Genomic DNA, 25,554 nt, shown 5'->3' on the forward strand with positions numbered 1-25,554 from the left:
AAGTGTACAACTATAAAAAAAATATGGGTTCGTCGTATAACCGTACCTATAATATGAATTGCCATTATTGAATAGTTGTTTTTAGCATACTCGTAGTAAAATATTTTTATGTCATATACTCATATGAGATCATCCGTAGACGATCCATAGTCGTAAAAGCAACATTTTTTTTTATACCAATACTGAGTATAATAATGTATAATGGTTTAATACTGAAGTATAATATTTTTTCAAGTACGATTTCCATGTGCAAATAATCGATTATGTAAATACAATTTAACAATATACATTTTGCGCATATACGTTTCAAATTGAAAATCACCGTTTATTATTACCTATATTATACGTACATGTTTATTTTTTATGTAAAGTCAATAATGGGCTATTTTATGGTGTACACTGTACACTATTCGTTATAAACTAATTTAATATATTATAAGCTGCATTGGCTTATAAAGTTAAAAGATTTTAATTCCCGAGAAACTTAGAAATTGCTTGTTCTATACTATATTCTAAGGACTACTTATTTGTTTCTATAACGTTCTGTCACTGCTTACATACGTAACAACACAATTTATATTTTACTCAATCCAGTGAAACAATCTATGATGTTACCTATGTTCATAGGCTTCTACGATATTGCTGACAATATTATAGTCTATTATTTTTGACATAAAAATAGAATACGCCCATCTTCCATCAAAACGAATTTTTAGTTCTGTGACGAAATCGAACAGACGCGGAGGTGTAGCGTTTACGTAAAATTCACATTAAAAAGGATTTCATAAAAGCGCCTATAATTACGATTACAGACTTGTACTATTTTGGTAGTTTAATTGTCACGAAGATGGTTGACAACAATATATTATTTTTAATAGAAGAAAATATATTTATAAAATTACATACATTTAATTTCTTGTTAAAATAACCACGTTTTTCATTTTCGTATTCGACCACAAGAGAAAATTTATTCTGTACAATGATAACTTATAATGTATTTGTATTTTGATTCATATATTATTATTTTTGACGAGATATGACTTTCTTTTTATTGATAATTTGATTTTAAATCTATACCAAAAACGTAATATTATGTACAAATGAAAATTTGATTTCTGATTTAAAAAAAAATAAAAATACAATTTCCCTTCACAATGTATACATATATCTATGTTTATTGTTGTATTGTATAAGTGTAGATACAACTATCGTTCGATTGATTTGGCATGCGCCTAAATGAAAGAAAAACAATTAATACTACGTTTACACGTGTGCACGTGTACGAAAATCGTATTACAAAATATTGGGTTATTTCACTTTTTGTCACGTTTCGCAGTCATAAAAGACAATTTGCACAGTTATTATATGTATTATATTACACATTTACACCATTCGTTTTATAAAAAATAATAATAACAATAATGACGGATTGTTAATAATATAATATAATATATATAGCGCGCCATCGTATATACTACAATTATTTCGACATTTAGTTCTTTATAGCTTGGCGAAAATTGTAATCAGTGTATTGTAATTCATAATATTGATATTGTTATAATGCGTACGCGTGTAGTCGTCGTAATATATTTCTGGCACAGTTGTGGCCGCTCACATATACAAATCCGTCAATATATTATTATAACATTACAACGATATACTTACATATAGCTATTGAAGTGAGAAATGAAAATCAACGATTGTTCATATAACATTTTGCATGTTTGTTTCACATTTTATTGTAATTTTTATGTTATATTCTGATACAGAACCTGTGTACGTATATTACAACAATATTCCCATTTAATATTATATAATATCTGATTACAATTATAATAATATTATATTTGGATTGCATAAAAACTAACTAGGTACATTTATTATACACATTATTATAGTATAGTCACGTGGAAAAATACCTACTTTTCGTTGTACCTTCCGCAGTCCGGTTTTCAAAAGTAGGTAAAATATAATATAATGTACATTGTATGTTACTATATAGGTAGAGTGCCTGATGTTGTTTACTACAAATAGAATATTGTTACCTATATATATATATATATATATAGAAAAGAAAAACGTGGAAATTAAAAACCGATCCTTTTCCATTGCACATACATAATATATTGTACGTAAACACGCACATCATATTTATAATACTAAATACTAATACACAATGGTACCCGGTTTCCGTGTGTCCGCAGACGTTCAATTCATAATACATGTTATCATTATTATCGGTACTACAGCTGTCTGCAAAACATCATATTGACACGCGTTCGTTAATAACAATAATAATAATAACGACAATAATAACAACAGTACCGTCAATACCCCATCATGACGCACTGTTGTACGCTAATCCAACAAGGGCACTCTTCTGCGCATCAAGGATATAGCGTAGAAGTTTTCACTACACAAACACATCGCAAATTATATATATATAGTTATGTACCTATAGGTACGTTTACGTCTATTTTATAAAATGGCAGGTACAGTGTGCTATATAGACACTATAATACTATCATTACCGCTACGACTTCTAATATACTAGTACGTATTATTAGACAGTTCGCGATATAATATCATTTTGTCAGCGTTTTTGATCGTCTCTTCCGCGTGGGGCTCGTACACGTATAAAACAGTCAAGGACTATTCCGTTCACACCCCCCGACGAAATAGTATCGCCCGCGGCGAGAAAACCGTATACAGACATTATATTTCAATTTCATAATTTTATATTATATTATATTATACACAGTATAGAAGAGTGAAGACCCGTGAAAGTGAACATAATATATAATATTATTATTTTGCCAACAATACTGTGTATAGTGTGTATAATATACACTGTATATGTTATGTATTACTGTACGAAAACGTTATGCCGATGTGTGTTCTGTGTTATTCTATTATATTATTCCGTGTTAATTGAGAGTGAATTAGATGCGTCCCGTACGCGTACACACGTGGGTTCCCACAGGCAATTCGCGTACCCGTTGTCCGGATTTAGAATATTATAAAATACGGTACTTTTCGGAGCGGTATCTGAAAGTTTTTAAATTTCTACATAGCGATTTTATGTTTGGAATAACTTTCACATTTCGTGAAGAATACACCGCCGCTAGTGTTACAAAATAATAGCGTTGTTTTTCCATTTTTATATAAACTTCATAATACCGTGTGTATATCATATTACGAATAATAGAATAATAGGAAGAATAACTCGCTGCTGTCTATTATTTTTCAGTTTTTGTTTATATTTTTAGGAGAACCCAGAGTATAATAATCATAATTTATATTTAAATAATAATGTATAAAACAAACGAAAATAGGTAAAATCCATACAATTTTGTATTACGTAATACAATTATGTATACTCGCTTGTCTGTTTTTATATATGAACGGTGGACATGTTGTGATGTATTATTTTTTGAAACGGTCACTATAGACGTTAAATAAGTGATAGGTAATTAGCTGACGGTGTTCGGATAGGTAGCCTGCGGCGTACAGACGTCTACGTTGTGCCGTAAATGGTTAAAAATCAGTCTGTTGATTTTTACGGACGAATTCTCTAAAGATATTTAATTATTGTTTTATTAAATTTGATTTGTGGTTTCGGTTCGTGTTTTGAAATAATTGTTTTTTTTTTTTTTTTTATCAACTCAGTTTACAATGAATAAGGCGGTATCCGTGGCTGGAATGGCTGGATATATATATTAATATATAGATATACGCAAACATTAACATCTTGTCTTTCAGGTATGTATAATAATAATAATGATCCGTAAAATGTGTTTCCGTTTAGCCGTGAGAAGCAACGCTTATTATTACTATATAGTTACTACTGGTGTTTTCATCGTACGTGTATCTAATTATATAACATCAATTATTTCACGGGTTAAAAATAAATTTCATATTATAACACACACAACCTGAGAATTTGATATCCCGATTGTCTTAACGAATAATGTAAAAAGTTAAAGACAGATACATATAATAAACTAAAGGTGTGAGGTATATAATTTCGATCTTTAAAATATTACGAGAACACGTGGCACAAGGGTATACAGAGTTATTCACTAACTATGTACACCCCCATTTTTTCATTTAAAAATAAATTTATTAATTCTGATTTTTGGAATATTTTAATATACTTAAGATCATATTTTCAAACTCTTGAGACGATGTTGTTGTGCTGTTGTTTCCACCTATAAGTATTGTGCTAGCTATAGAGATATATTAATCAGGGCTATTACAATATTATTAGCCTTTGTAACTATGATATACTGAGATAAATATAAAGGTCTGCCGTCTAAGACACTACAATTCTTGTGCGCGGCACACTCCGATTTTCAATTATTATGATATCGAGTTCGGCTTATCTAACTTGCTGACACTTATAAATGAATTCTTACTCTCTAGTGATTAGTGAATAATAAAATTTTTTATTACGCTGCTTGACGATACCATAATAGTATAATGAACAACTTTATTTTATTTTCACAACAAATTATGGCGCACACATCTTATTGTGATCTATATCAAGATATTATAGATAAAGATTTTCAAAATTTAAAATTATATATTATACACACTGTTAAATTATTTTATGATGCATTATTTAATCAGTCTTATATATTTTTATACACTATCGTAAAAACTCTTTAGATCTACTTCGCTTTATATTAGAATTTTAATAATCCATAAAAATAGTGTACCTAATAAATCTGTCCATACAATTACAACAATTTGACTATACGTTTCTATTGGTGCAGTTTAGTCCCAATAATTTAAACGTTTGTACTATTCGGTCGGTCGCATTATAAAAACGTGAACGTCTCGATCATTAGTTGACGATGTCTTGCCATCGTTATCGATGTGCGTGGCGCGTTCCAATGAAAAATAATAATCTTTGCGATATACATTCGTTTAATATATAGCGTTTGTCAACCTGTGAGAGAATATATTATTATATGTATTTGGTACCTACGCGGATTTAAATAAAAAAAACGCGCTTGTATAGTTAATCACCAAATTGCTATAGTGACGAACTGCACCGTTTATATTGACAGACGATCTTGCATAAATCATACGAGTTTCTGGGAAGTTTAACGCACGCTGCTGATGGACTACACACTAACGAATTATTATACGAGTGTATACCTATACTAAGTGTGTTTGCATGTAGGCTTCTTTTTTCTTATTTAACTTTTGACAAAACGTTTCCGTTTATGGGTTTTCGAACGACAAAAGAAAATACCACGCATTTCTTATCAAATAATTTACTATATTATACTGCTGTAGTATGTAACATGGACACGAAATGAAAAAATATCGTATACACATGAACCACTATGACTAGAGGAGATGACCCGAAGAATAACCTTACCACTTGCAGCCATATGTGTTGGCGTAGTGTACGCGTGTGTGTATGTGTGCTCTGGGCTTATTTGACGTGTATGAATGATAAATAGAAAGAGATTATAGGCGGTAGGATATATATAAATTGTGTCTTCTTTGTATAGGCAATAGGTACATATGACAAAATAATTTTCTGTTTTTACTTTTTAATAATTTCAGCCTTAATTTTATGCTTGAGCTATTGTAAAGGAAGATCGTAATATCGACAAGTGATTCCTTTATCGTTGACTGTATCAACCGTCGTACTGACTTTTGGATCGCATGTTAACATTAGAAAAAAAATATTTTGCGTGTATGACCCGAAAAATGTTGGATTATATATTATATAACAGGTTACAGGTAGTATTATACCTACCTATATATAACCTATATGGCTATACCTATATACATAAAACACATTCTATTTTTAGTTTTCGTGTATTAAGATTCATAAATTCATAAAATTAGTATTCATTTAATTTTTAAAAATTAACATTTATTAAATCGTATTTATTCAACAACTTATTTTTTCTAAATTTAAATAGTCGCAAATAATTCATTAGTTACATAAGACGTTTAAAATCTAAAATATATTATTTACTTGACACAAGAGCATACCTATTAAGTGACTAAATAACTGTATAGGTACTAATAAGATATGATTATATATTGATTACGAATAAGATTTGATTAATCTCCATATTTTTATGTATATAATGTTTTACGTAAAATTAATCAAACAGATAAATTAAATTAAATATAATATAAAATAATTACTAGTTTCTGTTAAATAGTTGATTTTTTTATTATTATTATTAATATTAGACCTATATTCAGATTTCTTATTAATTGGTTGAAGTGAAGGAGAAAATTGGTTATATTCAAATAAACGTAATACCAATACCGTGCGCAATTTTTTTAAATTTAAAAGAGATATATTTTAATTATTTCTCTCAAATTTTTAAAGCAAATACTATCACGTACGATAATAGATATACTGTGGATAATTTGCATATATTCATAAATTGCATTTTTTAAATTATTAATTATTCGTGTTAATTTTGCACTATATAATATATTAGGATTAGACACGCGTCCGTTTATTCTTTTCAATATCGCTTTTTTCTATATACTCATCTGAACGCATTACATAACGTGTATGCAGCTAGGTATACCAATTACCTATACATAAACTTTCTAATTACATTATGAATATTTTTCAATTGTTATAATAATTCATTAAATTTCATAATATGAGGTATGGTATTTACTATTTAAGTATTATACCCTTAATGGTTAGTTGTTTTAATTTTAAATCATTTTTGTCAATAATAATAAATTATTGAAAACAGAATATATGATAAACATTATTCGGATTTATTCTAGATCAGCCATACTCAACTTTTTTTTTATTTGGGCTACATAAAATATTTTAAAATATTACGCGGGCCGCAAGTCGAAATGAATGGAACGGAAATTAAAAAAAAAAAAACTAAAAATAAATTTATATATTGTGTATATTGTATAACATTTGAAAATGTATTATAAAAAAAAATTAAATTAAATATTTATTCAAAATTAGTGTGCATTTTGATATTGAGATAGTTATCCTTAAATCCATAATTATCCTTATCGCAAATGCATGTGACACACTGATTGTTTTGTTATATTTTATATTTATAATAATATTAGTTTTGAAATTTATATTTTTTTATCAATTCAATGAGTTCGGTTCGTGCCATATTATATAAATCGTTGGAGGGTCGTAGGTTGAGTATCACTGCTCTAGATCATACATATTACTTTGATCGTGAAATTTAGAAAAATCCAATAACGCCCTGTAAATAATAATACGATATATTTTAATAAACGTGTATGAAACAGCCCTTTACATTCTACTAGTGTAATTATTGATCACTAATCAGTAATATCATATGAGCTTGCCATAACGACAGTGTTTTGAAAAATACATAAAGGTATATCAAATAATGCAATGACGAAATAAAGGAAATTTTGTTTCTTAGCGAAATGATTAAAGGTCATTTCATCTTATGTCAGACTACATATTATAATATTACTATAGTGTACAATAATATTATAATTTATAATAAACAATAAAATAATGTGTACCTTTTTAATATATTACACATTTATTACACAAGAGCTGCAATGTTTTTCTCATTCTGCGAATAATTATCGACTCATCGATGGATTCCAACCTAATGACGCACACATATACCTACATTATATGATATTATTATAATATTATAGGAGTAATACTTTTCTGCAGCACGTTTCGTTTTGATTTCGCAACAAATATATAATATATCGATTAAGTTAAGTTGACAACATTGTTATGGTTGTAACCTATTTTGTTTTGTATGTCCTCGATGATAATTTGCCACAGTTATACTGCAGTCTGCAACGACAACAACATGCGCAATATGATAATATTTGTGGTCAATAAGAAAATGTTTCAAATTTAAAGGTATTTAATGTGAGACATTTTTTAGGAAAACGATAACGTGAAGTTTAAGTATCAATTATATAAAGATAGTATATGTACATAATACATGAATTTTACATTCTTAATGAACTTCTAAGATGTGGAATCATAAACATAATATTTCGTTTGTATTACCACTCTGTATATATTATATAGCGACGTTTTCGCAGTTATTCGTTGATCTTTATTCAAATTGCACATCCATAGTTCCACCGCAGAAGCAAAAAAGCTGATATTTTCCTTAGTCATCATTGTACTAAATAATCAAATGCGGTGTCAAATATTATGGATTTTTTCATTTTTAATTACAAATACTTTAGCTATGTTTAAAATATAAAGCACTAGTGCACTACATAAAATAGGTAATACATTCATCTAGCTGTCATGCCGGTAACGACTCTTGGGCAAATAATTAATTCAAGTAACAGCTGCTATGCACGAATGATTTTTAATAGAATTTGCTTATAGACTATAATACGTATAGTCTATTATATTGACGAGAATGAATTATTGTGTTCTAAAATATTGATAATTACATATTATTATAACTGTTAAAAGAGTATTACATTTTTTAAAGAATTCTGCGTTAAGGATAGAAACGATCAAATCAGCTAATAATGTCACTTATAAATACGGTGAAAATAGTATACACGCCACAGTTATAGATAGACAGCTGTGGTACATATTTATTGTATATAATATATTATATACTAATAAAATAACGTGAGTAAATGATATAATGAACGAACGTGATTTTCATTTTCTGTAAAACGTCGTCACACATTATTACTTGACATACATATATATTATATATACCTATATATGATATATTATAAAAGGATTATGTGTACATTAGTAGTACGATAGGAGTACGTCTCCGTTACTAATTTTTTGTTGATGTTTTAGAAACCTCCGTCGTATACATAATATCCGTTCATCCACGTGTATTTTTGAATCACATCCTATAAAGAAGAGTCGACAAATTACATTTGAATGTTTATGTTTATCAGATCGTTGATGGTGATTAATAATATTTAACAATAATCAAAATAGTCCGATAGAATTTAATTCGGACGTTTGGAAATGTACATTTATTATTGCTCTGAATTTTATGGTAGCATAAAGTATATAGATTTTTTCCGTTATACTTGTAGCATGTTCAGTACAGAATTCGAGAAATTTTAGGCACCGAGTACCAACCTTAACCATGTGCGTTTAATCATAAGCCATAACATACCTTACATTAAATGTAGGCGTCGACCAGTCGTAAATTTTCCAACAATGACGTTATCGCGTTTAATAGGTCGAGTTATAATAATTATAACAACAAAAACAATAATGGAATATGCTGCAGTTCAATTGCTAAACCGCGTACCGTTAATGCTTAAAATAATATCTAGGTTGTTGGATCGTGAAACAAAAGGATTCGAAAATGTATATTATATACTTTAGGTATGATATAACGACTCCCTATTTATAATGTACATACCTATGTCCTGCACAGATTTGTGGAGGTATAGGTACAAGGCATACTTGACGTTGTTGATTTTTCCCATCTATGCAGTGGTCATCATATAAATACGTACATATATATATATATATATAATATAATAATCACATATAAAATATTATACTAGTCGCGCGATTACTGTGCAATAAAATAATAATATCGCAAAAAACTAAAAAAGTGAAAACATTAATGGGACGTTTCCAAAACATCACGTGAACTGGATGTGTTAAATTATTATTATATTACACACATAACATTATTGAGTTATGATAATAATATATTAGTATTGTGTGTAAAAAAACTAAACTACGATCGTTTTCTGTGCATAATAAGTATTGATTATTGTATTATTCCGTTTACAGCGAAAGCCGGTTACACTTCACGAACATTTACCACAAAAGCGGTTAGCGTTTAAGCCACTACATATTTAACTGTATAGACTATAGACTATACACAATATTATATTTTTATTACATATTTATATTGGTATCGAGACAGAAGTGAATTATTTTCGCACGTTCGCTGCTAAAGAGATGATGTTTCGTCGGTTATCCCATAGTACAAAAAACCGCAGTCGCGCCAACGAGATTCTGACCCTAGCTCCAAATTGTCTCGGTCACACAAAAACGTACTGAATAAAAAAATTGCAGAAAACAATTGTATGAAAGTGTTAAGGTTAGGCAAAACCGCAAATTTAAACGTATAGTTTTTTTCATTTTTTTTGTTGATAAATTTCCAAAGAAGAAATTATGACAATACTAATGCGACGCGTTTAGCAGATTTCCTAATAAATATTTTAAATCATACACCATCAACGAACTAAGTGTTTTAATTACCTGTATATTTAATATAATCCATATAAATTATTACAGTCATTCAGATTCGACTTTTGATGAATTTTCATTTACGTAAGACACGAAAACAATAAAAAAAAAAAACTAAATTCTAATAGAGATTTACTTCAATTTCTGAGGCGAGGCGAAATTAGGCTAAACCTAACGTTTATCATCATTATAGTCTTTACTCGTAGTTGTATTAGTCTCGGGTGCAGCTAAACGGAGCACTATGTATTATTTCCTCGATAACGGTTATTATTTTGATTCGTCCGCATATTCTAATAATGTTACAACAATCATGAACTTCATCTAAGTCGGCAGATCTTGTAGGTAGGTAGATTTTATTTTATGGTAAGCGCGTCCACACGCAGTTGAGTCGATAAAAATATCGTACGAGCTATACAAGTTTTTCCGAATTAATCTATTAGGTTTTACACGAATCTACCCGCTACCCACAGATACGCAGTACGATAGACTTTAACGATTCCGGATTCCGTTATCATAATAATATAATATTTTAAATATGTGACGTATGTGTAAGTATACTTATTACTTATACAATATTTTATTATTATTATATAGGTATAATATTTTGTCTAAGGGTTCTGGCGTGGCCACGTGACTCCAGGCGCCTACGTCTCGTCCGTCGATTTGTCGCACGCTGTTGTGGGTCAACCCGCGGGGGGGTCTCGGCGCGACATTTAAATGTATTGCGCATATTATTATAATATTACCCATGCGTATAATATAAACAGCACCGCCCGCCAACCCGGTCAGTTGCACCGCTGTGACGCGAGTCTATGTTACACTAATGGTATGTACGTATTGCCTATGTGTGTGTGTGTGTGTGTGTGTGTGTGTGTGTGTGTGTGTGTGTGTGTGTGTGTGTACACTGTACACGAGTATAGATAATTATTTTTCGTGTTCTCTCGCACGTCGTATTAGGTATACGAGTAAAAAAAAAAAAACAACGGTACACGTCGACGATCGAGTTATATTATATTATTATTATAGTAACCCGGTCGATTGACCTTTTTATATAAGCATATCGCCTCCCGACAAGACAATAATATTATAATATATATCACGGCTATATATATATCTCACACTTAGGTCTATTAGCCGACTTACGCCCCGCGCCCTCGGACTTTCACCCGGTTTTTTACGCGCACGCGTCGGCAGCGGCGGCGCGATTAAAAACAAATAAAAATAAAATACGCTTTTAAACGCCACGACGAGCGTATAATATATATATATATGTAGTAATGTCTGCGTGTAACTATACAATATAAACAGAGCTATAGGTATTACAGCCATTGCATAGGATTAGTGTGCCGGTGCCAATTTGCGTTTTCGATATCAAAGTTTGCACATCGGTTTGGCGTCACCGTCGTACGTTGGTACATACTTGGCGGACTTTCGTTTTTCGTACTTCTCCCATAATCTCATATGACTTTATGCAAGTCCACCACAGCAACCCCATAATCGTACATGGTGCGCGTACACGACATGTCCGTGGTGCCTACCTATATAGTATATGTATATTCGTATAATTGCAGTAACGATGAATAATAATAACACGCAAATCTCTGCGGAAATCATTACGAGTTTTATTATTATTGTTATTATTTTTTTGTTCACTTGAACCATTGTTCCGCAACTGATTATAATATTATATTGTAATTTCATTGTATAATGACATCGCTGTCCGATATATTATAATATCAAATAATGACATATGCATTTTGGACACAAATTAGAAAATAGCACCAAAATTCATTAAATAACATAATATAAAATGCTTAAAATATGCAGCATACAATTTTTTAATAATTTGAATCATTGATACATAAAATAAAATAAATGTATAGGTAGTTTAATTTGCTATTTTTATTTACATTCCATAATCATTAGTAAATAGTAAGTTATATAAAATCCGAGCCCCATACTGATGAGAAACTTCAGTACGCCCTTTTGTTTTTATAATATGCGATAACGACGGAGGCGTCGCATTGTATTAACAGTTCAGGATTTTGTTAATATTTAATTTTATTATGTTCTATAAAAAAAGGATTGATTCGTTGAGTCTCGCTAACCGATCATATTTTATTAAAAAAAAAATGCGCATGCCTTGCTGCATATCGTCAGAACTTGTGTCTTTCGTTGCGATCTGCCTTTTCGTATACTCATCTAATGTATATATGTATAAATATAATAGTTTATTATGCATTTTGTTTTTATATATATGTATACAATATGGTGAAGACGCATTACCAATGTTGCATCAGACGCGCCCGCGCCGTATATAATATTACAAACACGTGTCGAATCGTTTTTCGGTGACACTTTGCATACATTATGTCTATTATACCATTTTAACGTCATAATACGTTATTATTACCTCTCACCGAAACCACCTGTGAAGAGTCGATTTTTTTGTGCGTATCACGGTACGCATAATACTTCAGCAGTGCCGCAGTGGTATAATATATGTAAGTATTATATTATTGCAGTGTAGATGAACGTTTTTCGATCCATGTTATACCTACTAGCGTATAAATCGTATGCAATAATATTGCCATTTATACATATATATCTATTATGTAGAGCAGTTTAGTTGAAACACGATCCGAAACGACGGTATCCAATTACATGTATACATACATGCACACGTCATATCGTCCGGGGTTAAAGCGGCTATAAAGAGACGAGTGTTAATATTGGACGACTCGTTCGAGAGGAGAGAGATAAAAATCTATTAGAAAAAAAAACAATACGAAAAAACTCGAATTCTTTGTATACATGCGCTTCTTATATATTATGTTATATTAACACGACGCAATTTGTTTACACCTTTTTAGAGTGATATATATTAAAGACGTCATCTTCAAACCGACGTTCGTCCGCCAAACGTTACATAATCGTATGAATATATGGATTATAGGCGTACGAGTATATTTCATCTCATTCGCTCTCGTATATTGTGCGAGAGATCATTTTTTTACGCGTTTTTGTCTATTTTACTTTTTACAGCTCTTATGTGAGTTACGGCATTTTGTGGTTTGCTTGTTATAATAAAATATTATGTTCACGTACATACTAATATACTTATACTAATTTACTATAAAGGAGATAATACTACCACTATATATATTGATGCTGCAGTATATATATTGCAGACTATTATGGAGTGGTTTTTATAAATATTGTTTAAGAATAATTTTTCAAGAAACGTTTGTCGGTACTCATTGAAGACGCTATGACCGATATACTATAAATAATAATCTTATATCATATAATATATTATAGTATGCATAATATAACGCGCGTTGATGTCCGAAAATAAGCGAAAAACGTTTCGTGTCCAACTCACGTATTACGTATTTATATTATAATAGGTACCATAATAAAGTGTATAAAATAAACGACGCACGTCGATATCGCGTTTCGTTTTGAAAGGCTTGCCGCCAGCAGCTCCGCGCGGTATTTGATTTTTTGAAAAATTTCATCACGACATGTTATCGACTTGATATTAACGCGCGTCAAACCACGTCTCGTCCGTCGTATCTTTGTGTTCTTGGACGTCTCTTTTTACATACCTATACGCACACGCACACCGCACATACTCGGACTACACTGCACGATTATAAATCTGTTACGGCCGATACGAATCTCAGTCTCAATTTCATTCGTAAGGAGGTTAAAGCCCTAAATTTCACCTCTTACTCTCGTTGGTACGCCACTGTGTTTTGCAGTGGTGCAACTAGGATTTTTTTAAAGGGGGGGGGTTTAATTAATAAAAATTTTTTAATTATTATTTTATTGTTTGATTAATGTAAATATTATAATTTATAATGTAAAATTGAATGATAATTAAATGTAAAAATAAAAGTATTTTGTCTAACATTTCTATTATTCAAGAAATATACGACAAGGTTCAAGGGTGGGGGTCCCGACCCGGGACATCGCACGACGCTCATGATTTATACGTCGACAGTGATATAGGTAGTCCGTTTTTGTCACGACTAGCGACTTTACCCATGACTATATGGCCTAGCCACTGATATAGCTAGCGGTTACCATATTATTATTGTAGTCGTACAATAAACATTATAGGTTATTCTAGAAACTTGAGGTGTGATTGTACAAGTCCGGATAAAGGAAAGGGGAGCAACTGCAGCATGGTCACGTCTCCATAACCCATTCTGCATGCAGTCATTGTATTATTAAATAAATATCTTGTCCACATAGAAAAAAGCTGTTAATAATTCTTTATTGTTATTATATATAATTATTATGCAAATTATTTTAAATGCTTACTGACCTTGACAAAAAACTTAATTGGGGATATCATATGGAAACAAAATATAAATGATAAAATTATGCATCTCCATACTTTGAGAAACTAACTACGCTATAAAATTCCGCTAATAACTACATTCCTGATATTTAAAAAAAATTGGCATATGGCATCCAACTTAGGGGTATATACAAAAAAATCAAACATAAAATATATACATTCATTTTTTCAACATAATATGATTCTATGGATTTATAATATCACAGGTTCATCATAGTGCGTTAGCAATATATAAATTGTAATAAAACACATAAAAATACAAACACTTCTTGAACAATCCACTCAATATGACGAACAACTTTACACAGCCACATCTGCCAAATCCATTGATCAATAATTCGTAATTCGTATATAATTCAATAAATCCTTAACGTCATTTAAAACACTACTGGCCAAGAGACCTACTAAATCATCAGTAAATTACAAATAATAATTTGTAGTGACTAGTTACAATTCTTCATAATTATTTTTATGATCAATATTCATATTATGGACAATATTTAGATATTTTACTCTAAATTAAATTATGGTATGATACAATTTATTGCTTATCAACAATATATAGTTGGCAATTATAAAGTTATAGGTACGCCAATATTACAACTAATAATCATATGTGAAATAGTTCTTTGATTAAAAAAATAATGTATTCAATACATTATTTATGTTTTAATACATTGTATAGGAATCTTGAGCAGTGATAACGTGCACGAGTATAATAAAAATTGAATACTTATCTGATTTTGGAAATGTTACTTTAAAAAGGTAAATACTTTGAGAGACACTGGTTTAGACTTCTAGAGGACTTTATCCGAGTTTGTTTACGGTTATATTATTAATTTTTATACATACACGACAACGACAAACCTATATTATATGCAGGGTGGTAATACATAATATTGTTCACGGCTTTATTAATTTACTGTTTTAAAAAGGTTTTTATCGAAATTTACAGCAAATCGTGTACGCGTGCACGACGAGGCGCACCGTATTAGGTCCCGTTATATGTTTTCATAGTTTGCTGTGTATAATATGTACCATAATATATTATAACTCGTACTATTATTATACATATATTATTATGTCCATACTCTGTAATGTTTTATATTATGTACAAGTTTTGCACAGTGTTTAATTATCGCCGCGATACACACTACGATGACGACGATGGCGTATATATTATTATCTCTGCAGCGTAAGGACGACGCCACGACTCGTGTCGTACTTTTTAATTACACTCGCCTTTTCTCGCTAACCTCCGGAAGCTATTAATAAAAAGTTGACTCGCGTAAAAATCTATTAAAGCGTAGCTATTCATTATATTGTACATTTTTAAATAGGCATGACACGTGTTAGATATAGGTAGGTACCTAACCCTATAGCATTGCAAGCACGACTCAAACAAAAAAAATACGATACAAATTAATTAGAGATATATTGATTGTTGTGATATGTACCTATACACGTTTATTATATACACGTCGAATGGACCACGAATATCGAATGTTTGTTTTATCGCGAAATTCGCTCACACCTGTTGCAGAAAAAGAGACAATAATAATTTACTCCGATGGCAGCACACCATTACGGGTTGTATATACATATATATATATATAGGTACGCGTGCATTATAATAGGTATTTACTATGTACCTATGTGGCTATGTATTTTATTTGGTATTCTCGTCGATATGTTTTCCGAAACAGGTTCGCGCACTGCAGTCCTCGCATCTATACCCGCTCGCGTTAAAATTCGCTGCTCCGACGAGTCGAATATTTCCGTACAATAATTATTATTATTATATTATTATTAAACGCGTCCGCTTTGCGATTCGAGATCGTTGCGTGTATCGCGTGGTCCGAGGAAAAAAAATTATAACGCTTTACGTCGGAACCCGTTCCTCTGTGTATATGTTCATAATTTATTCGTGCCAAGTTCAACTTTTTAATGTCAATCTACTCGATAAAATTAAACCATTTACCGGTTTAAAAATTCAGAATGTTTATATTATTTTTTGTTTTTATTTTTAAATTTATTTACGGCATAGTAATCGTTTGATCACCGTCGGATTTTCTTTAAAAATCTTCGAGTTTGGTAGTTTATTTTGTTTACAAATTATGTATTACGAGACAAATATTGTACGTGTTTTCAAATAAACACACTTGAATGTATAAATAAATAATTGCGTTTATTTTCAAGCAAATAAATAATTATATTTGCAATAAATTAAATGTGTGCAATATGATTGATTCAGGATTTATTACATATAAATTACTAATATATAAACATACAACATATTTACATGGAACTATATACAAGCGCCGGTAAACGGTATAATAATTATTGTCTATTTACGTAAATGCATAAACAATACAAATTATAAGTTCATCAATCAATATTATACTAGTTTAATATTTGAAGTATAGGTATTTCTAATATTATATATCATTGTAATTGGACGAGATCGCTGAATAACTATATATGTATAGATATCAGTAAACACTTATATGTTGGTCGGTAATACAATTTTGAGTGCGACACTCCTCGACGTCTTGGATTAGCGACACGAATGTGCCGTGTGATCGAAGGACAGGGCTCTAAGTTATATAGGCTATAGTGCATAAAGACGAGGAAAAAACAAAACGCTCTCAACCTTGGTGTATTGTTTGCAGATAGATTATATATCCATATACTTTGTAAATGGGAAGTTAATAGTTATTTGCCTTTTGTGTGCTTAATGAAGAAAAAAAATCGATAAACAATAATCAAACTTATTCGTACGTACGTGGACAATAATATTATTAGTATAACATATTATATAATAATTATTGTCTTTACTGCATAATATATATTCCGCGCGCGACCAGACTCAAATAGTCGACCGCCTTGGAACGGCGATGACTACGTGTGTTTAATTAGACGATTTCCCGTATATCCTTCCCCTGATTTATCAGAAACTAATCAATATATATTGAATCGCATTAGCCCTTGTGCACCGTCTAGCGCAGTGAACATCCCGAATATACAATATTATGTATTAATGAGAAAGAAACATAAAATATGTATGATTAATAACGAAAAAACAGTTGAGTATTTTAGGGATGTAGCCATGTAGGGTAGGACGGTAGGCAATTCTTCATCGGCGATCATATCATAAGTTACGTATATTATTAAGCACAGGTAAATTCCGTCATAGTGGAGCTGTATTATAATACTGCAATATATATATATAGTAGATACGACTCGATCGGAATTAAATTCATGATATTAGCACACTCACACGTTTACACGTGGCGGGTCGGCGTTTCGAAATTGTAGGTCACTCCAATCACGCGTGTATATACATTATAATAATATTTGAACTGAACTCGTCGCCACTATAGGAGGGCGAGACACCGCAGGCGAAGGCTCGCGAGTCGACTGGATTTCGGCTACAGCCCTATAGATATACAAATAAAATACGTATAGTGTTTGTCGAGACGTGCGACGGACAGACCGTCATATTATATAAGTATTTTATGATAATCACGATTTTTTTTTTATACGATCGCGGTCATACCGTCGTTCTTAATTAAACCCCAATGGCAGTCCGTCCCTGCAGGCTTTCTTATACCTTTGTCATCATCATCATCGGCGCTATGATAGCTGCAGCTGTCGCAGGTCTGCGTTCCTTGATAGTCGGTACCACAAACACAAAAGCTCCACACCGACCCCTCGACGATACGGCTGGGGTACTTTCCATGTCGTAATAAACCATTATTGTCAATTATTGTGTTCAGTTTTATTCCTCTTTCTGCTTTCATAATTATTACGCGCCAGGCGAGAAAATCGACTGTTGAAAAAAAATAAAAGATTAAAAAATAAAATAAAATAAAGACAATGATATAGGTTCATTAACCCGGAAGGGGGTCGTTTTTATCGTATGCCGATATATGACATACGGCCGTTAATGTACATGATTTTTTTTTTATTTCTTCATTATATATTATTATTATATCATCGAATGCACGCACACATAATAATGTAATATATAATATATAATATATACGTTTTATTGTGTACACACTTATATATATACCTATATTACTATGTGCAGACGATGATTTTTTTTTAATTCCATTCTTTTTACGCGTACCCCATCGTAGGCGTGGGGGAGGGTTATTGCGGGGAGGGGTCGGCATTGTTGTCGGCATCACATATAGGTGCTCATGCGCGTGTGTGTGTGTCTTTCAAGTTAAACAGCCGACTGTATATATAGTGAGTGACCGCGTGGGCGGCTATATATCTATACACTGCCCATACACACACAGTAATACCTATATATAAATAATATAGACGTGTGCGCACCTTATAATATACTTATTATATATATTATTATCGGATATAGGTATACATACTATACATATTATTATATATACTTGTTCGGGTACCCGCAGTGCGTTCAGGGACAAAAGAGTTGTGTATTATTGCGACGTCGCAAACATATATAATATATATATATTTATGCTTACGACAAGTCTGCGCCTAGCTAAACATAAAACGACTATTATAACGCTGCGGTGTCCGGCCGCGATAACGTCATCTTCGCGTAAAAAGTTTGCTCGTTAGGGCTGCAGCATGACATGTCATACAATATATTACAGAAATTCATCTGCAGTGACATTATCAAATCGGTCTTGCTGTATATCATACTATGTTCTTAAATATAGCAATTAAATAATAATAATTATTATTATTATTAACAATATCTATATTCTATACTGTCTGGAATGTACAGCGATTTTTAAATAGAATCACGAGTGAAAACTGTTTAGTAAAATCTCACATGTTTCGAATCGATCGTGTCTGGACAAAATGTCTCGTGATCATCTGAAGGGACTTCAAACGACTACATGCTTAAAAAAAACAAGCTAAAATAATTTCCTGGTAATTAATCATTAAATCATTACATCTACTTATATAATATTATGTGTATACGACGAATGGTATTGCTTCGTGGACAAAAATTAAAAAAATCCCATATTACATTATCGTTTCAATAATATGACGTACACAATCGATGCGCGTGATCTTCACGGGTTGCAACTTTTTATAGTTACCTACTCGATTAAGATTAGCACGGTGCTTACTCAAAGCATACTGGTATACAACAGTAGTTCAGCAGTACTTATAATTATGTATCCACGACGTTAACACGCACTATATACGTATTTGTTCTTGTAGAATATTAGTTTAAGATAATATTATTATTTATTATTATAATACTTATATTATTGTTAATTGGTTCTAATGTATTTTATTCCGGCTGTTTCACACAATGTTATTATCAACAAACATTACATTATCGTAGACATATATTTACGACGATGAGTATTTGTACCTATTATTGCAAGTATGATGTTGTAAGACAATTCTGATTTTAAAAAAAAAAACGTCTATTCATATAAAATATCTAATATCTCATAAAATGTCTATTCATATAATCAATAACTGACTTATCCTGATTTTTTGTTTTATATTATACGACCCAAAGGCATGGGTCACGGTCGAGGTCCGAGGATGACCATTATATTTGAGCTCTAATATGTTTCTTCTTCTTTAGAAATAAATGACAGCGGCGACCTTCGGGTTCGATATAGGGTGTTTTGAAATAAATCAGATTATAATGGAAAATTGTTAACAAAAATGACGAGTATTCGATGTCGTTCTATTATATTCCTATATAGTAGTGTAGTTATGACTTTATGAGATTGTAAATAATAACGCGCCGGCGTTGATTACGTAGCTATACGTAAGCTTCTGTACATATACATAATAACACGGTATAATATGATAAAATAATGGTCTTACACAAACTCGATCGGTGTGTGTATAGAACCGACTCGTGTTACTTATTAATTTACGTTTAAATATTATTTATATTTTATGAAAATAGTATTAATTATAAATTATGGGACATTATATCACATTAGAAAAAATGTCCATCCATTAATCTTGGGACACTATTATTTATGAATGTATTATGTAATAATAATAATAAAAATAATATCCGAGACAATCTTGATTTATAAGTACGCGTGCGCGTATATAGGTATTATGTAGGTATATGTTATTAATGTATACATATTATAAACGCGATGTAGTCAAATAAAGTAGTGTGGACAGAGTATAGTATAATGCTGAAGTGTGTTGATATGTCAAATTTTCATAGAGATTTTCACTTGTATAAAATAAAAATAAAAATACGAAAAACCTATACCATATATTATTTGCATATAAACACACAAAAATACCATGTCATATATTATATTAGATAAAATAAATTATTAAAAATAATATTGCTGTACATAATTATTATTATTATTATTATTATTATTTTTTTTTTTTGAAATATTTATTTTATTCTATGTAATTTAAAATCATTTTAGTTATAAGTAAACCATTTTTTCTTAAGTCTTACTTTTTTTGAAAGATTACCTACATTTTTAATTTCATATTCTTAAGAAAAGAATTTTTCCGGAATATTCCGTTCATAAAAATTAAGTTGTTAATTAGTTATAAGTATTTAAAGTTTAGATGATCGGAGTAATTGACAAACATTTTGCAGATTACAGCTGAGGCCTGAATTATACCTACCCCTAAACCATTACTAATATCCGTTAATCAAAATTTTAAGTACTCATAACTAATAAACTACTTGTTTAATATTTAATTCTTATGAATCGAAATACTCCAAATTAAAAATGTACCATATCATTCGAAAAAATAAAAATTTAAAACATAATAAAGAAAAAAATATAAGTTTTTCAGAAATGTCGATTTGAGTATATTTATTTTCAAACAAGTTAAAACTTTTCAAAATTATGAGTATAATAGACTATTAAATGAATCACCTAGTATATTTATTATTTATATTATATAATTTATAACTGGTGTTTCAACGATTTAAATAAAAATAAAAAACATAATTATTCGTAAATTATTATACATGCGCGTACCTACATATTAAATATTTCTACTTAGTAGGTACATATACATTATACGTATTACGTATATAATATTATGTATATATATCGATACGAGACATCGCATCCTATCTATCGATTGACCTTCTAAAGCGCAGACACACAATAAAAACGTATACACGCACAATATAGGTATCTAGTATATATATATACATACACCTATACACCAAGTATATATTAATATAATATACAAATAATGCCGAAGCGGTATTGTCGTACATACTGCAGCGCTGTGTTCATATTATACATGTAGGTATTATATTATACACGTTTACTATAGTGAGTGCGTCTGCGACGTGAATGCCTAATACATAATACAACAATATTTATATAAAAGCCGCGCACTCGAACCAACTGTATATAGCCGATGAATATTCCGGATAGCGACGACGACGTGAACTTGGGTTGTGATGGCCGTCATTTTTTTTTTTGTCTCTTCGTCCATACGAGCGTATAACGGAAGTGGCGTATTATTATTATTATTATATTTTTATTATAAAATATATTGTACAAAAGTAGTAATAAAAATTAATAATAATATAGACTACAGCTATAGTTGCTGGTTTACATGTTATACGTATATTAGGTAGGTTGGTAGGTATATAGCTATATAGGAAGTTTTTTCCGAATGTGTGCATTTTGAGTTATTTGTGGTAATTTAAGCGACGTCCACTACGGAATGAGAAAGACAAAATAAATAATAATAAAATAAATACAAGGAAGAATAAGAGACGACGCCGTTTGTCTCTGGACATTGGGATAACGATAATATCTCTTTTCACCAGATGAGCCGCTGCTGTGGGATTCATGACACATATATTATATACTACGTGTATTTGGTATGCGTACAAATCTACATGATATATATTATATACACACATATATGACGTATTGTGTAATAATCCTCAAGCCACCGCCACCCACTATAATATGTATATAATAAACATAATATTATCGTCATCGTGTATGCGAACGTCACATCTCCGAGTGGTCACGAGCATATAACACAACAGTAATAATCTTTTCACCCTTTCGAATCGCCGTGTACCTATCTTCGGTATTCATATACTTAGATGAAATTATTATACGCGTATGATCCCAGCCTGTCCGCTTCGCGCGGTTGTCCATCATAACATTATATTACCGTTCATCAATCACCTCGTACAATATATAACTACGAATCGCGGGATTATCTTTCGAGATTTATATTCCGTTTTCATATATATATATATACATAGATTATATGTACACGGCGTTTATACCTACTGCGTAACTCGTTTCCTTCCGCGGCATATTCGACACTTGTACGTATTATGGAATTTAATAATATGATCATACAAATAATAATTATCAAACATTATACAATATATCTTACTTATAACTATATGTATTATGTATAATTTACGTGAAGAATATTGTTATATATATATATATATACACACACACGTGTAAGACTTAGGTATGGTGTCAGGATTAATATACATAATATTATAGAACCCATAAACTGTCAGGATATTTTACTAATGTATTTAACTAAATACAAACAAACTTCTGTGCTTGTTAATATTCAATTTTTTTTCAATGTATAATTTTTAATTCACAATAATCATAAATCATAATAATATATGAATTTAAAGACAAATGAATGAAATAAAAGTTATTGCATAATTAGTTAATAAAATCTGTAGGTTATTTCTATTAAACTCCGCCGTATATAATAATATATACGATACCCGTGTTTAAGCCGGGGGCTTGGGTGTTAGTTATATTATACTTACTACAAGATGTGAAGTTAATTTCAATTTGAAGAGTTATCTACTTTGAAATAAAAACTCGTATAGTTTAATCTTATAATGTATTATAAGTTGTTTAATAAGTTACCGTACACCCCTAAAAAATTGTCTCCCGTGGTATATTATACTGCATCGATGTTCACTCAGAATTATGAATAAAAATAAAATTAACGTAGCCATTACATTTTTTTTTAAATAATCACTATTTTAACATGTTTAATTGTTTAATTTGAATTTAAACTGAACGTGCAACGAGTCAAAATAATTGATTAAATTGTTCAGCCTCGCCTAGGTATTTGTGACTTGTGTATTCTTTAGTACCTAATAATAAGAACACGGACATCGTCGCAGCCTCAGTGGTAGTAGTGGTGGTCATCGTTCACGGTCGTCTCGGTAATAATAATTATAATACTTATTATTATTATAATTATATGGAAGTACCTACCTATATGGCTTGCCTGCCCATACAGCGTAATGATAAATAATAATTGTAATACGATTTTTCTCGTCACTAATTATTATTATTGTCGCCAAAAATTCGGACGGTGCGTCGACCTCTCCAGTTTCCTATTTAAACATATATATATATATATATATATATATATATATATATATGTGACGCGTAATACACATTATGACCATGTAGAAGTGCATATTATATTATTTTTTAACTCGCTATAATATCATAATACAGCATGTATATGCATACCTATTACCTACCCGATTACGTCATACGTCAGCCGAACAGTCATTACAATGATATCATTTTTTCTTGTAAAATCTTGTCTAATTTTGCATTATGTATAATAATATATTATATACCAACGCGATTATAATAACATATCAACGGAGAGACTCGGACGTATAGTTACGCAAAAAGGGGTAATACTCGCGTTTGTATGGTGAAAATGTCCGCGTACGTGCGTAATGTATACATTTAAAAATTATAATACTATTTGTGCTACCGGTAAAAAATATGGCACGAGGTCGCTGTTGAGTGGTTCAATATAATTTTATATTGATATTTGGCAGATACCTATGAGTCGCTGCCACCATGTGACACAATTAATCGTCCAAACGGTCGAGTTAGTGAAAAGAAAATTATGTTATTTAAACAGACGAACAGCTCAGTAGTAGTTTTTCTGGCGTATACGATCAGGGTGGGTATATGATAGCTGCAGCAGTGCAGCAGTGCCAATATCAAAATGTTCGTTTCTTCACCCTTAAAGATTCTTTTCCTAATCCACATAATATCACTTTTCTTTTAAATATTTTCTAAGTCGTAGCCAACAAATAATTAACTACCCGCCTGCTATAATGACTGTATTATGTCCATCTCAAGACTCAGTTGCTGCTGGTCGAAATCAAATTGGTTTCCCGTAAATTGTGTGTTATTTTCATATAATGGAGAACGATATATATTATAATAATACATAATATAGCATAGGTATGCACGATTCCGAAAATGGTAATTATAATTATTGTAAAAAAAATATAGGTATACGGTAGGTAATGATAACAATAACAGTAACAAATTTACGATTGTGTTTCCGATTAGGTATAGGAAGGTAACCGTTTAATTTTTCAACACAACACAATATATTGTACGTATTTTGCAGGAATCGATTTCATTGGGCTTTCGTTGTGTATTGTATTTCGATTTCACACTACAAAATCGGTATAATTTTCATTCAATTAGCAAAAAAAAAAAAACAGGGTCAGCTTGCAAATATATTCGATAGGTATATTATATTATATAGGTACAACTGTTGTATTGTGTACACTTTCTTTGTTAAAAAAAAAGAAACACGTGTACGTGATACATATTATATCGGTTTTTATGGAAAACAAAAAAACGATTGATTTCCTGACCTCTCTCTTCATAATATCATATTTTAGTTGATCGATCATTTCCATAATGCTTCAGAAATTTGTTGCAATTCTTACATAGCTATAATTTAAGTTTTATGTCTTATACATTATACACATAAATGTTTCATTAGTATATGTGTTTAATTACAAAAAATATATTTATATAAACATTTATTAATATATATTGAAGTTACTAAATATTTACAAACTCAAAATACTTATTTTTTTTTAAATAACGTAAATAATTAT

The 25,554-nt window shown here is 30.6% G+C and overlaps 1 protein-coding gene across 3 annotated transcripts in view; it reads left to right on the forward strand.

The window, feature by feature from the left end:
* The window catches only part of LOC132919774 (uncharacterized), a 74,865-nt gene that overhangs the window by 31,763 nt on the left and 17,548 nt on the right, over positions 1–25,554 (forward strand). The window contains exon 3 of one of the 3 annotated variants that reach the window (XM_060981610.1): positions 3,670–3,762. The exons of the other annotated variants lie outside the window; for them this stretch is intronic. The gene's annotated coding sequence lies outside the window, so the exon portion shown is untranslated. The remainder of the gene's footprint in view (positions 1–3,669; positions 3,763–25,554) is intronic. 3 annotated transcript variants of the gene reach the window in all.

The sequence above is a fragment of the Rhopalosiphum padi genome, chromosome 2 (assembly GCF_020882245.1).
Source record: "Rhopalosiphum padi isolate XX-2018 chromosome 2, ASM2088224v1, whole genome shotgun sequence".
In the NCBI taxonomy this organism is placed as follows: domain Eukaryota; kingdom Metazoa; phylum Arthropoda; class Insecta; order Hemiptera; family Aphididae; genus Rhopalosiphum; species Rhopalosiphum padi.